We start from the raw sequence: 15,205 nt of genomic DNA, 5'->3' as shown, positions 1-15,205 counted from the left end.
CAGCTCTGGCTGCTCCATGCAGACTGGCAGCTCTCGCTGCGCTGAACAGGCAGGAGACTCCGGCAGCGCTGGAGAGAAGGAAAGCTCTGGCTGCGCTAAACAGGCAGGAGACTCTGGCAGCGCAGGAGAGGAGAAAGGCTCCGACAGCGCTAAACAGGCGGGAGACTCCGGCAGCGCAGGAGAGGTGAGGCGCACTGTAGGCCTGATGCGTGGTGCTGGCACTGGTGGAACTGGATAGAGAACACGCACAGGAAGCCTGGTGCGGGGAGCTGCCACCGGAGGACTGGTGTGTAGGTGGCTCTAGATAGGTGGCTCCATGCAGACTGGCAGCTCTGGCTGCTCCATGCAGACTGGCAGCTCTGGCTGCTCCATGCAGACTGACAGCTCTGGCTGCTCCATGCAGACTGGCAGCTCTGGCTGCTCTATGCAGTCTGACAGCTCTGGCTGCTCTATGCAGCTGGCAGCTCCATGCAGACTGGCAGCTCTGGCTGCTCTATGCAGACTGGCAGCTCTGGCTGCTCCATGCAACCTGGCATCTCTGGCTGCTCCATGCAGACTGGTAGCTCCATGCAGACTGGCAGCTCTGGCTGCTCCATGCAACCTTGCAGCTCTGGCTGCTCCATGCAGACTGACAGCTCTGGCTGCTCTATGCAGACTGGCAGCTCCATGCAGACTGGCAGCTCTGGCTGCTCCATGCAACCTGGCAGCTCTGGCTGCTCCATGCAGACTGACAGCTCTGGCTGCTCTATGCAGACTGGCAGCTCCATGCAGACTGGCAGCTCCGGCTGCTCCATGGAACCTGGCAGCTCTGGCTGCTCCATGCAAACTGACAGCTCTGGCTGCTCCATGCAGACTGGCAGCTCTGGCTGCTCCATGCAGTCTGACAGCTCAGGCTGCTCCATGCAGACTGGCAGCTCAGGCTGCGCTGAACAGGCAGGAGACTCCGGCAGCGCTGGAGAGAAGGAAAGCTCTGGCTGCGCTAAACAGGCGGGAGACTCCGGCAGCGCAGGAGAGGTGAGGCGCACTGTAGGCCTGATGCGTGGTGCTGGCACTGGTGGAAGTGGATAGAGAACACGCACAGGAAGCCTGGTGCGGGAGCTGCCACCGGAAGACTGGTGTGTGGAGGTGGCTCTAGATAGGTGGCTCCATGGAGACTGGCAGCTCTGGCTGCTCCATGCAGACTGGCAGCTCTGGCTGCTCCATGCATACTGACAGCTCTGGCTGCTCCATGCATACTGACAGCTCTGGCTGCTCTATGCAGACTGGCTGCTCCATGCAGACTGGCAACCCTGGCTGCTCCATGCAACCTAGCAGCTCTGGCTGCTCCATGCAGACTGACAGCTCTGGCTGCTCCATGCAGATTGGCAGCTCTGGCTGCTCTATGCAGACTGACAACTCTGGCTGCTCTATGCAGACGGACAGCTCTATGCAGACTGGCAGCTCTGGCTGCTCCATGCAACCTGGCAGCTCTGGCTGCTCCATGCAGACTGGCAGCTCCATGCAGACTGACAGCTCTGGCTGCTCTATGCAGACTGGCAGCTCCATGCATACTGGCAGCTCTGGCTGCTCTATGCAGATGGACAGCTCTATGCAGACTGGCAGCTCTGGCTGCTCCATGCAACCTGGCAGCTCTGGCTGCTCCATGCAGACTGGCAGCTCCATGCAGACTGGCAGCTCTGGGTGCTCCATGCAACCTTGCAGCTCTGGCTGCTCCATGCAGACTGACAGCTCTGGCTGCTCTATGCAGACTGGCAGCTCCATGCAGACTGGCAGCTCTGGCTGCTCCATGCAAACTGACAGCTCTGGCTGCTCCATACAGACTGACAGCTCTGGCTGCTTTATGCAGATTGGCAGCTCCATGCAGACTGGCAGCTCTGGCTGCTCTATGCAGACTGGCAGCTCTGCAGACTGGCAGCTCTGGCTGCTCCATGCAACCTGGCAGCTCTGGCTGCTCCATGCAAACTGACAGCTCTGGCCGCTCCATGCAGACTGGCAACTCCGGCTGCTCCATGCAACCTAGCAGCTCTGGCTGCTCCATGCAGACTGACAGCTCTGGCTGCTCCATGCAGACTGGCAGCTCCATGCAGACTGGCAGCTCTGGCTGCTCCATGCAACCTGGCAGCTCTGGCTGCTCCATGCAAACTGACAGCTCTGGCTGCTCCATACAGACTGGCAGCTCTGGCGGCTCCATGCAGTCTGACAGCTCAGGCTGCTCCATGCAGACTGGCAGCTCTGGCTGCGCTGAACAGGCAGGAGACTCCGGCAGCGCTGGAGAGAAGGACAGCTCTGGCTGCTTTATGCAGACTGGCAGCTCCATGCAGACTGGCAGCTCTGGCTGCTCTATGCAGACTGGCAGCTCTATGCAGACTGGCAGCTCTGGCTGCTCCATGCAAGCTGGCAGCTCTGGCTGCTCCATGCATACTGACAGCTCTGGCTGCTCTATGCAGACTGGCCGGTCCATGCAGACTGGCAACTCTGGCTGCTCCATGCAACCTAGCAGCTCTGGCTGCTCCATGCAGACTGACAGCTCCGGCTGCTCCATGCAGACTGGCAGCTCCGGCTGCTCTATGCAGACTGACAGCTCTGGCTGCTCTATGCAGCCTGGCAGCTCCATGCAGACTGGCAGCTCTGGCTGCTCTATGCAGACTGGTAGCTCTATGCAGACTGGCAGCTCTGGCTGCTCCATGCAACCTGGCATCTCTGGCTGCTCCATGCAGACTGGCAGCTCCATGCAGACTGGCAGCTCTGGCTGCTCCATGCAACCTTGCAGCTCTGGCTGCTCCATGCAGACTGACAGCTCTGGCTGCTCTATGCAGACTGGCAGCTCCATGCAGACTGGCAGCTCTGGCTGCTCCATGCAACCTGGCAGCTCTGGCTGCTCCATGCAAACTGACAGCTCTGGCTGCTCCATACAGACTGGCAGCTCTGGCTGCTCCATGCAGTCTGACAGCTCAGGCTGCTCCATGCAGACTGGCAGCTCTGGCTGCGCTGAACAGGCAGGAGACTCCGGCAGCGCTGGAGAGAAGGAAAGCTCTGGCTGCGCTAAACAGGCAGGAGACTCTGGCAGCGCAGGAGAGGAGAAAGGCTCCTACAGCGCTAAACAGGCGGGAGACTCCGGCAGCGCAGGAGAGGTGAGGCGCACTGTAGGCCTGATGCGTGGTGCTGGCACTGGTGGAACTGGATAGAGAACACGCACAGGAAGCCTGGTGTGGGGAGCTGCCACCGGAGGACTGGTGTGTGGAGGTGGCTCTGGATAGACCGGACGGACCGTGCAGGCGCACTGGAGCTCTTGAGCACCAAGCCTGCCCAACCTTACCTGGCTCGATGCCCACTCTAGCCCGGCCAATACGAAGAGCTGGTATGAACCGCACCGGGCTATGCACCCGCACTGGAAACACTGTGCGCTCCATAGCATAACATGGTGCCTGCCCGGTCTCTCTAGCCCCCCGGTAAGCACAGGGAGTTTGCGCAGGTCTCCTACCTGGCATAACCATACTCCCTGTGAGCACCCCCCAATACTTTTTTTGGGGCTGACTCTCAGGCTTCCATCCGCGTCGTCGTGCTGCCTCCTCATACCAGCGCCTCTCCGCTTTCTCCGTTCGTCCTCCCATGTCCAGTCCCTCTCTCGCTGCACCTAGGTGCGGCTACACTCCCCTGGTTTAGCCCAGGGTCCTCTCCCGTCGAGGATTTCCTCCCAAGTCCAGAAATTCTTGTCGCGCTGCTCCTGCTCCCGCTGTTGCCTGTTACCACGCCACTTGGTCCGGGTGGGGTGGGTGATTCTGTAACGGCTCTCTTATATCTCCTCCTCTGACGAAGAGGTAGAACAAGGATCGGCCCAAAATGCAGCGTGATGATGATTCATTATATTTTAATGAAGGAAAACCTATACAAACAGAAACTACAAAAATAACGAAATGAAATAACGAAAACCGAAACAGCCCTATCTGGTGCAAACACAAAGACAGGAACAATCACCCACGAAACACTCACAGAATATGGCTGCCTAAATATGGTTCCCAATCAGAGACAACGATAATCACCTGACTCTGATTGAGAACCGCCTCAGGCAGCCATAGACTACGTAGACACCCCACAAAACCCCTAAGACAAAAACACACCACAATAACCCATGTCACACCCTGGCCTGACCAAATAAATAGAGAAAACACAAAATACTATGACCAAGGCGTGACAATATCTTGTTTTTGGTAAGCAAATGTGAACTGATAGGCCATCAGTATGGAATCGGGTAGACTAGAATGGTTTAGAACAGAATAACATTGACTAGAATAGAATAGAGAAGGATTAGCCAGTGTGTTCATCATTTGTCTTTCATTTAACAATTAATACTGGATATCTTAAATAGTCTGGCTTAAATACAACAAAAAGGATCTTCCCTGGAGGCACATTAACTTGTGGTGAGTTGCACATACCACTTGTGCAGTAGACACTCAATTCTCTTACAATACATGTTTATTATTCATTAGTGAGAAAGAAATGTATAGACTGACATCTCGTGAACTGTTGAGGAACTGCAGTGTGGCCGATAGACTGAAATGTCGACTGAATAAGATTGAACCGGATGCTGTTTCATTTGTGTTGAAATTTGAATCATTAACGATTTTTGATCATTTTAATCAATACAAATAATGGTTTCACTATTAGTGTGCTGTGTGTGTGCGTTCTGGACAGGTCTCCGCGCCTCTCGAACGCTCTGGAATAACGAGAACGTTCATTTGCATACGCCTCGCAGCCTGCGTCATTGCACAGGAATGCTGCACTCTCTTGAGCAATGTAGTCGGAGAGTTCGAGAAATGGCTAGAAATCACGAGTGCTATTTTTTAGGCAATGGGGATGGTATATATTCTGGTACATTCAGTACCAGTACATTCAGATTCAAACATCGACTCAACGAGAATACTAAAGGGAAAAGAAAGCAAGAAAAGAGAAGAAATACGTTCAACAGACCTCTACATTCATAAACTGTAAGTAAAGGGGAATTCATTCAGGACCCTATTTTTATAATGGCTGTGACAGTTATAAACTTGATAGAAAAACAATGATACTATGTTGGTTGTGTGGACATAGCTGATTTAGCTATAACATTATGCCAGAATATTTGGTTAACTAATAAAGAAATAATATTATAATGATATAATATTATAATAATATTCATTGGACAGACTATGCCTACATTTATTTTGCAGCATATTATTATTTTATTATAATTAGTTATTTGTTCATTTTAAGAAAATCTGCTCTAATTCTGTGAAGATAACACAATATTATTCAGGAGTGTTCATAGAAAAAATGGAGGCCTGTTGTGAAAATAGTTTCTCTGTAATAGATTAGCAGAAATGATTGTGTCTAACACTAATATATATATTATATATATAACACAAACATTGACAACAGTGTTGTTTTCAGACCTGGGTTCAAATGCTTATTATTATTTTTCAAGGACTTTAAAATACCAGTACATTTGGAAAGTATTACCATGTATTTGAAAATACTCCAATACACAGACAAGTGTATTTTAAAATGAAAATATTTAAATATTCCATGCATTTGAACCCAGGATTGTTTGTTCCTAGGTGTATTTGAAATGTATTTGGAGATAAGTATTTGAAAATAGTTAAAATAGTATTTCAATAAAATGATTTGAAAATACTTTAAATAGAAGTGGCCACATTATTTGAAAATACTCAAATACACAGAAAATAAGAATTAGAAATACTTAAATACGCATGTATTTGAACCCAGGTCTGGTTGTTATTCAAGTATATTTATGCTAACATCTCTGTTGGTGGAGATTGTCATTACTTGCACCTAGGTTTTCGTAGAATAATATCAATTTCTAAAATATGATTTCATTCATTTGTAGGCAACTAACTCCAAACCATCAAGATGTCATCAGCTAAAGGCCCGTCTATCGGCATTGACCTGGGCACCACCTACTCCTGTGTGGGGGTGTTCCAGCATGGCAAAGTGGAGATCATCGCCAACGACCAGGGCAACAGGACCACACCCAGCTATGTGGCCTTCACAGACACTGAGAGACTTATCGGAGACGCAGCAAAGAACCAGGTGGCCATGAACCCCAACAACACCGTTTTCGACGCCAAACGCCTGATTGGCCGAAAGTTCAACGATCAGGTCGTGCAAGCCGACATGAAGCACTGGCCCTTCAAGGTGGTCAGCGACGGAGGAAAGCCTAAAGTTCAGGTCGATTACAAAGGTGAGAACAAATCCTTCAACCCAGAGGAGATCTCCTCCATGGTCCTGGTGAAGATGAGGGAGATCGCTGAGGCTTACCTGGGCCAGAAGGTGTCCAATGCAGTCATCACAGTCCCTGCCTACTTCAACGATTCACAGAGACAGGCCACTAAGGACGCTGGAGTGATCGCTGGGCTGAATGTGCTGAGGATCATCAACGAGCCCACGGCGGCAGCCATCGCCTACGGCATGGACAAATGCATGTCCAGGGAACGCAACGTCCTGATTTTTGACCTGGGTGGGGGCACCTTTGACGTGTCCATCCTGACCATCGAGGATGGGATCTTTGAGGTGAAGGCCACAGCTGGAGACACTCACCTGGGCGGGGAGGATTTTGACAACCGCCTGGTCAGTCACTTTGTGGAGGAGTTCAAGAGGAAACACAAGAAGGACATCAGCCAGAACAAGCGGGCTCTGAGGAGGCTGAGGACAGCCTGCGAGAGGGCCAAGAGAACACTGTCCTCCAGCTCCCAGGCCAGCATTGAGATTGACTCTCTTTTTGAGGGCATCGACTTCTACACCTCCATCACCAGGGCTCGTTTTGAGGAAATGTGTTCCGACCTCTTCAGGGGAACCCTGGAGCCTGTGGAGAAAGCCCTCGGGGATGCCAAGATGGACAAGGCCCAAATTCACGACGTCGTCCTGGTCGGAGGCTCCACCCGGATCCCCAAGGTCCAGAAGCTCCTGCAGGACTTTTCAACGGCCGAGAGCTAAACAAGAGCATCAACCCAGACGAGGCGGTGGCCTACGGCGCTGCCATCCAGGCGGCCATCTTGTCTGGCGACAAGTCTGAGAACGTCCAGGACCTTCTGCTGCTGGATGTGGCTCCCCTGTCCCTGGGCATCGAAACCGCCGGAGGGGTCATGACCGCCCTGATCAAACGCAACACCACCATCCCATCCAAACAGACCCAGACCTTCACCACTTACTCCGACAACCAGCCCGGGGTCATGATCCAGGTCTACGAGGGAGAGAGCCATGACCAAGGACAACAACCTCCTGGGGAAGTTTGAGCTTTCTGGGATCCCCCCTGCCCCACGAGGAGTCCCTCAGATCGAGGTGACCTTTGACATCGACGCCAACGGCATTCTGAACGTATCAGCGGTGGACAAGAGCACGGGCAAAGAGAACAAGATCACCATCACCAACGACAAGGGCCGGCTCAGCAAAGAGGATATTGAGAGGATGGTGCAGGACGCTGACAAATACAAAGCTGAGGATGACGCACAGAGGGAGAAGATAGCTGCCAAGAACTCCCTGGAGTCGTACGCCTTCAATATGAAGAGCAGCGTGGAGGACGACAACATGAAAGGCAAGATCAGCCAGGAGGACAAAAAGAAAGTGGTGGACAGGTGCGACCAGACCATTTCCTGGTTGGAGAACAACCAGCTGGGCGACAAAGAGGAGTATGAGCATCAGCTAAAGGAACTGGAGAAAGTATGCCAGCCTATCATTACCAAGCTGTACCAGCAGGGAGGGATGCCCACAGGTTGCTGTGGAGATCAGGCACGGACCAGCTCTGGTGACAGCTCCCAAGGCCCAACCATTGAAGAGATTGACTAAAGTCAGGGATTTTTATAAAGGACTTTTCAAAATGCATTAGTATCACTGCATACAATTTACTATTCAGGAAATACTTTGTACTTGTAAAAACACACTCTACATCTGTTGATTCATACCATATTGCATTGCTGGACATTGCAAATAAAATGTATTTAAATATGTTTCTAGGTCTGTTGGCTGTTTTCTTGAATTCCTTCTCATCATAACACATTGATTATTCACATTTTTTACACAATACCATGAAATATTGTAAACAAAACTTTGATAGACGGCTAAACCACCGGAGAGAACAAGTGAAGACACCCTAATGGCCACAATGTTTAGCTTATCAAATGTTTATTCTGCGATAACATCTGATACAATCACTATGGTCCTTCTTGGAAAAAGAGGCACAAATACATTTCTGGCACATATTTAAAAAAACAATTACAGGTCACATTTTTCCTTACTTTGTGCTTATTGGCGTCAAGCTCAAAGAACCAAATACTGTATATTTGACTGATTTTGAAGTATTTAAAGTGGAACTGACAGCATTTGAACTACTTTGCAGATATGAAACAGACGGACAATCATAATATCAGTAAAACATATAAAATTCCCAGTTTATGCTTCAAAACCAACTTTATAAGAGGTTTAAAAAAAATGAAGGTTCTATTTGACTCAAAATTCCATGTTGTACAGTAAGGTATTGTTGGCAGAATAGATGCATGATTAATATAATTCACCAATACATTTATTGGTAGTCCAAAACATATTTCTATCAGGGTGTAAATTGTGGCTGGCCTAGAACATTGTTTGCTGCCTCCATCCATTCAGGATGCAGTGTTTCAGTTTCAATAACTTCATATTTTGAACAAAAACGGACGACTGTATATAAGGTTGGGAATGTCAATACAATGAAACTATAAGGTGTTCACCCATACAATTATTATTTCATTCAATGAAAAACATGTTTTAAGTTCAAATGTCACAACAACCTATAGCTAAGTTGTTGTTATTTGGTGATAAATACTTTTTGATTAGGGTCGCAGCATATTATGGACATCTGCAAGCGTAGCAACAAAGGCTGGACAAATGATTTATCTATTTTGTTTTAAAACGTTAAGATATTATATACAGCATATGAACATAAGTGGACATTATAAAGGGCCATATTCTTTCAAATAAAACAATGCCCAGTTGTTTTGTAAAAGAAATAGCCTTTGTCTGGCGAATTCGTTGGGTACATTGACTTCAATAATTCAAAACCGAGGAGCCTCGTGGTTCTCACCACATTCCATAGACTTACACAATAATTATGACGACACCTGGAGGACATCCTCCAACCTATCAGAGCTCTTGCAGTATGAAGTAACAAGTTTTCCATACAAAGGATCTGATCATTAATTTAGTTCTGAAAGCATAAGCTACAGCTAGCTAGCACTGCAGTGAGTAGTTGACTCAAAGAGAGAAAGGCAATAGTTGAAGCAGCATAGAGAGAGAGCTAGCTATATTTCATCTGATTTTTTCTTCTTATTAGTATTCCTTTCACTTAGCTATTGCAGCTAATTTATTCTACCCAAAGAACCTGACTCAAACAGAGAGAAATGTTAATTATGTTAGCTAGCTGGCTAAGGCTATTCAACACTGCAACTCTTCCAAGTCTATGTAAGCTTTTGGTTTTATAAATGTATGGACACCAGGGCCCGTCGGTTTAACTGCTAAACTTCTTGCTGTACACTGTAATGCATATTTGTACACTTGGGATTGGATTGTGGGTTTACTAATGTGTTGGTTCTATTTGGTTTTGTTTTACTATAACCTTGATATGGTGACGATGTAGGTTGTGTAGCGGTTAGTGGTTATGGTGTGAAGGTTTGGTAAGGAGAGTTTTTTGTGCCTAATCACAGATAGCTGTTGTGTTGTGTACTGAAGTCCACAAGTGAAGGGAAAAGCTGAGAGGAGGAAAGCTTGTAGATGCGAGAATTAATTTTAAACAAGTAAAGTGATAATGCTCAATGTGGCTGCTATGAAATTTAACTGTGTGTGTGTGTGATCAGGGGTGTATTCATTCTGCCGATTCTGTTGCAAAATATTTCTTAAACAGAACGAAATGGGGCGGGACCAACCTGAATTTATTTGTCCAATAGAAACTTTTGAAATGTTTTGCAACTATTTGGACTAAAGATTACACCCCAGATCAGCTAGATGCAGGCAAGAGTGTGCAAGGTGGGATTGAATGTGTCTCTGCCTGTCACCTTGATCACTCCAATTTGTCTCTCGACCTGTGCACCTATGGTATAAATGTTCATTTCTAGGCTATAAGTTGTAGCAATCTCTTGATTGGTATTGGGAAAATTTCCGTATCATGTAGTAGCCTAAACCTATTGATGTTACATTGAGCTGGGTGAATGGGAATATGAATGACAGTCATCCAATATGCTGTAATCGAAATAAGGCCATGGTAACAAAACAAAATCCTCCATCATTTTGAACGGCACTGCTGTGTATATAGTGTGAAGGGTGTCCTCATCTAGTAGTTGCATTCTGATATGGTAAGGCAACTTAAAGTGCGTGAAATCATAGTATTTTACTGTCAGCCATTGTTGCCATTAATGCTCAATCAGACCACCAGAGGCCATCTTTGAGCACCTCTACACTCATAAGTATCCAGGGCTGAATACTTACGTACATTTTTTATAAATGTTTTATTTATCTGTTATTTTACTAGGTAAGTTGACTGAGATCACATTCTCGTTTGCAGCAACGACCTGGGTAATAGTTACAGGGGAGAGGAGGGAGATTAATGAGCAAATTGTCAACTGGGGATTATTAGCTGACCATGATGGTTTGAAGGTCAAATTGGGAATTTAGTCAGGACACCGGGGTTAACACCCCTACTCTTACGATAAGTGCCATGGGATCTTTAATGACCTCAGAGAGTCAGGACACCAGTTTAACGTCCCATCCAAAAGATGGCACCCTACACAGGGCAATGTCCCCAATCACTGCCCTGGGACATTGAGATATATCTTTTTTTTAGACCAGAGGAAAGAGTGCCTCCTACTGGCCCTCCAACACGACTTCCAGCAGCATCTGGTCTCCCATCAAGGGACTGACCAGGACCAACCCTGCTGAGCTTCAAAAGCAAGCCAGCAGTGGTATGCAGGGTGGTAAGCTGCTGGCGAAATAAGGTATTTCTGTTTTTATTTTTAATAAATATGAGACTATTTAAAAATATATATGTTTTTGCTTTGTCATTATGAGGTATTGTGTGTTGACTGATGATGAAAAAATAATTTCATACATTTTTAACCTATTATACCTCATAATAACAAAGCAAAAACATATATTTTTTTAATTGTCTCATATATTAAAAATAAAAACAGAAATACCTTATTTATATAGGTATTCAGCCCTGATGATGAAAAAAATAATTTCATACATTTTTAGAATAAGGCTGTAATGTAACAAATTGTGGAAAAAGTCAAGGGGTCTGAATACTTTCTGAATGCAATGCATATTAGCAAATACTTTAGCTACCATTTGTGTTTTTTGTAATTAAAATTAACAGGAGAATGTCACAAGGAGTTCACATTATGGGGATATCATGGAGATATCTGTAACGGCTCTCTTCTATCTCCTCCTCTGACGAAGAGATAGAACAAGGATCGGACCAAAATGCAGCGTGATGATGATTCATGATATTTTAATGAAGGAAAACCTATACATACAGAAACGACAAAAATAACGAAATGAAATAACGAAAACCGAAACAGCCCTATCTGGTGCAAACACAAAGACAGGAGCAATCACCCACGAAACACTCACAGAATATGGCTGCCTAAATATGGTTCCCAATCAGAGACAACGATAATCACCTGACTCTGATTGAGAACAGCCTCAGGCAGCCATAGACTACGTAGACACCCCACAAAACCCGTAAGACAAAAACACACCACAATAACCCATGTCACACCCTGGCCTGACCAAATCTATAGAGAAAACACAAAATACTAAGACCAAGGCGTGACAGAACCCCCCCCCCCAAGGTGCGGACTCCCGGACGCACCTCAAAACCTTAGGGAGGGTCCGGGTGGGCGTCTGTCCATGGTGGCGGCTCCGGCTCGCGACGTGGACCCCACTCCATAAATGTCATTGTTCATCCCCCTCGCGTCCTGGGATAATCCACCCTCGCCGCCGACCATGGCCTAATAGTCCTCACCCAGAACCCCACTGGACTGAGGGGCAGCTCGTGACTGAGGGGCAGCTCGGGACTGAGGGGCAGCTCGGGACTGAGGGGAAGCTCAGCACTGAGGGGAAGCCCAGCACTGAGGGGAAGCCCAGCACTGAGAGGAAGCTCAGCACTGAGAGGAAACTCAGCACTGAGAGGAAGCTCAGGTAGGTAGTTGGCTCTTGCAGATACTGGCTGGCTGGCGGATCTGGAAGAGTCTGGTTGACTGGCAGATCTGGAAGAGTCTGATTGACTGGCAGATCTGGAAGTCTGGCTGACTGGCAGATCTGGAAGAGTCTGGCTGACTGGCAGATCTGGAAGTCTGGCTGACTGGCAGATCTGGAAGAGTCTGGCTGACTGGCAGATCTGGAAGAGTCTGGCTGACTGGCGGATCGAGCTGCTCTGGCTGCTCCATGCAGACTGGCAGCTCTGGCTGCTCCATGCAGACTGGCAGCTCTGGCTGCTCTATGCAGACTGACAGCTCTGGCTGCTTTATGCAGACTGGCAGCTCCATGCAGCCTGGCAGCTCTGGATGCTCTATGCAGACTGGCAGCTCTATGCAGACTGGCAGCTCTGGCTGCTCCATGCAACCTGGCAGCTCTGGCTGCTCCATGCATACTGACAGCTCTGGCTGCTCTATGCAGACTGGCCGCTCCATGCAGACTGGCAACTCTGGCTGCTCCATGCAACCTCTGGCTGCTCCATGCAGCTCTGGCTGCTCCATGCAGACTGGCAGACTGACAGACTGGCTCTGGCTGCTCCATGCAGACTGACAGCTCTGGCTCTATGCAGACCGGCAGCTCCATGCAGACTGGCAGCTCTGGCTGCTCTATGCAGACTGGCAGCTCTATGCAGACTGGCAGCTCTGGCTGCTCCATGCAACCTGGCAGCTCTGGCTGCTCCATGCAGACTGGCAGCTCCATGCAGACTGGCATCTCTGGCTGCTCCATGCAACCTTGCAGCTCTGGCTGCTCCATGCAGACTGATAGCTCTGGCTGCTCTATGCAGACTGGCAGCTCCATGCAGACTGGCAGCTCTGGCTGCTCCATGCAACCTGGCAGCTCTGGCTGCTCCATGCAGACTGGCAGCTCCATGCAGACTGGCAGCTCTGGCTGCTCCATGCAACCTTGCAGCTCTGGCTGCTCCATGCAGACTGATAGCTCTGGCTGCTCTATGCAGACTGGCAGCTCCATGCAGACTGGCAGCTCTGGCTGCTCCATGCAACCTGGCAGCTCTGGCTGCTCCATGCAGACTGACAGCTCTGGCTGCTCTATGCAGACTGGCAGCTCCATGCAGACTGGCAGCTCCGGCTGCTCCATGCAACCTGGCAGTTCTGGCTGCTCCATGCAAACTGACAGCTCATAATAACAAAACATATATTTTTTGAAATTGTCTCATATATTAAAAATAAAAACAGAAATACCTTATTTATATAGGTATTCAGCCCTGATGATGAAAAAAATAATTTCATACATTTTTAGAATAAGGCTGTAATGTAACAAATTGTGGAAAAAGTCAAGGGGTCTGAATACTTTCTGAATGCAATGCATATTAGCAAATACTTTAGCTACCATTTGTGTTTTTTGTAATTAAAATTCACAGAAGAATGTCACAAGGAGTTCACATTTGCTTAGCATTATCAAGATATCCTCATGATGGGGATATCATGGAGATATCTTGTTTTTGGTAAGCAAATGTGAACTGATAGGCCATCAGTACGGAATAGGGTAGACTAGAATGGTTTAGAACAGAATAACATTGACTAGAATAGAATAGATGTGTCTTAACACTTAGTACTTATTTATGTAATAAGAAAGACTCTGAATACAAGCAATTGAACTGGAGTTTCACATTTACTCAAACTAGTTAGTACCAGAATAACATAGAACAATACTGCGCATGACCAAGAGCGCTCCATCCTTAAAGGGGACATCAGTAATTAACAGAACATAACAATAAAGAAGGATTAGCCAGTGTGTTCATCATTTGTCTTTCATTTAACAATTAATACTGGATATCTTAAATAGTCTGGCTTAAATATGTCATGTTTTGTCATTTATTATCTTGTCTTGTCCCTGTGCTTCCCATTCTATTCGTTTCCCTCTGCTGGTCTTATTAGGTTCTTTCCCTCTTTCTATCCCTCTCTCTCCCCCTCCCTCTCTCACTCTCTCGCTCTCTCTTCTCTCTATCGTTCCGTTCCTGCTCCCAGCTGTTCCTATTCCCCTAATCAATCATTTAGTCTTCCCACACCTGTTCCCGATCCTTTCCCCTGATTAGAGTCCCTATTTCTTCCTTTGTGTTCCGTTCCTGTCCTGTCGGTTCCTTGTCTAGAATTCACCGTGCTGTGTTTGTGTATCGCCCTGTCGTGTCGTGTTTTCCTCAGATGCTGCGTGGTGAGCAGGTGTCTGAGTCTGTCTGGTTCAAGTGCCTTCCCGAGGCAACCTGCTGTTCACCTGCTGTTCAAGATCGAGTCTCCAGTTTGTCCTCGTCATTTCGAGTGAAAGTTGTGTTTTTTTGTTTGTATTTACTTTACTGGATTAAAGACTCTGTTTTCGCCAAGTCGCTTTTGGGTCCTCTTTCACCTGCATGACAGAAGGAACCGACCAAGGAATGGACCCAGCGACTTCAGACGCTCGTTACACTGCCGTCGAGATCCAAGGAGCCATGCTCGGCAGACACGAGCAGGAATTGTCTGCTGCTCGCCATGCCGTGGAGAACCTGGCCGCTCAGGTTTCCGACCTCTCTGGACAGTTCCAGAGTCTACGTCTCGTGCCACCTGTTACTTCCTGGCCTGCCGAGCCTCCAGAACCTAGGGTTAATAACCCACCTTGCTACTCCGGGCAGCCCACTGAGTGCCGCTCCTTTCTCACGCAGTGTGAGATTGTGTTCTCTCTCCAACCCAACACATACTCTAGAGAGCTCGGGTTGCTTACGTCATTTCACTCCTTACTGGCCGGGCTCGAGAATGGGGCACAGCTATCTGGGAGGCAAGGGCTGATTGCTCTAACAAGTTCCAGAACTTTAAAGAGGAGATGATTCGGGTTTTTGACCGTTCAGTTTTTGGTAGGGAGGCTTCTAGGGCCCTGGCTTCCTTATGCCAAGGTGAACGGTCCATAACGGATTATTCTATTGAGTTTCGCACTCTTGCTGCCT

General features: G+C 47.9%; 1 pseudogene; it reads left to right on the top strand.

Annotated features, from left to right (window-relative positions):
* Window positions 1-4,628: 4,628 nt before the first annotated feature.
* LOC124015913 lies at window positions 4,629-8,000 on the top strand (annotated as a pseudogene).
* Window positions 8,001-15,205: the final 7,205 nt, after the last annotated feature.

This window comes from Oncorhynchus gorbuscha, linkage group LG26, assembly GCF_021184085.1.
Source record: "Oncorhynchus gorbuscha isolate QuinsamMale2020 ecotype Even-year linkage group LG26, OgorEven_v1.0, whole genome shotgun sequence".
In the NCBI taxonomy this organism is placed as follows: Eukaryota; Metazoa; Chordata; class Actinopteri; order Salmoniformes; family Salmonidae; genus Oncorhynchus; species Oncorhynchus gorbuscha.
The sequence above is the reverse complement of the archived record's forward strand: the minus strand, read 5'-3'. Positions and strand labels throughout refer to the sequence as shown.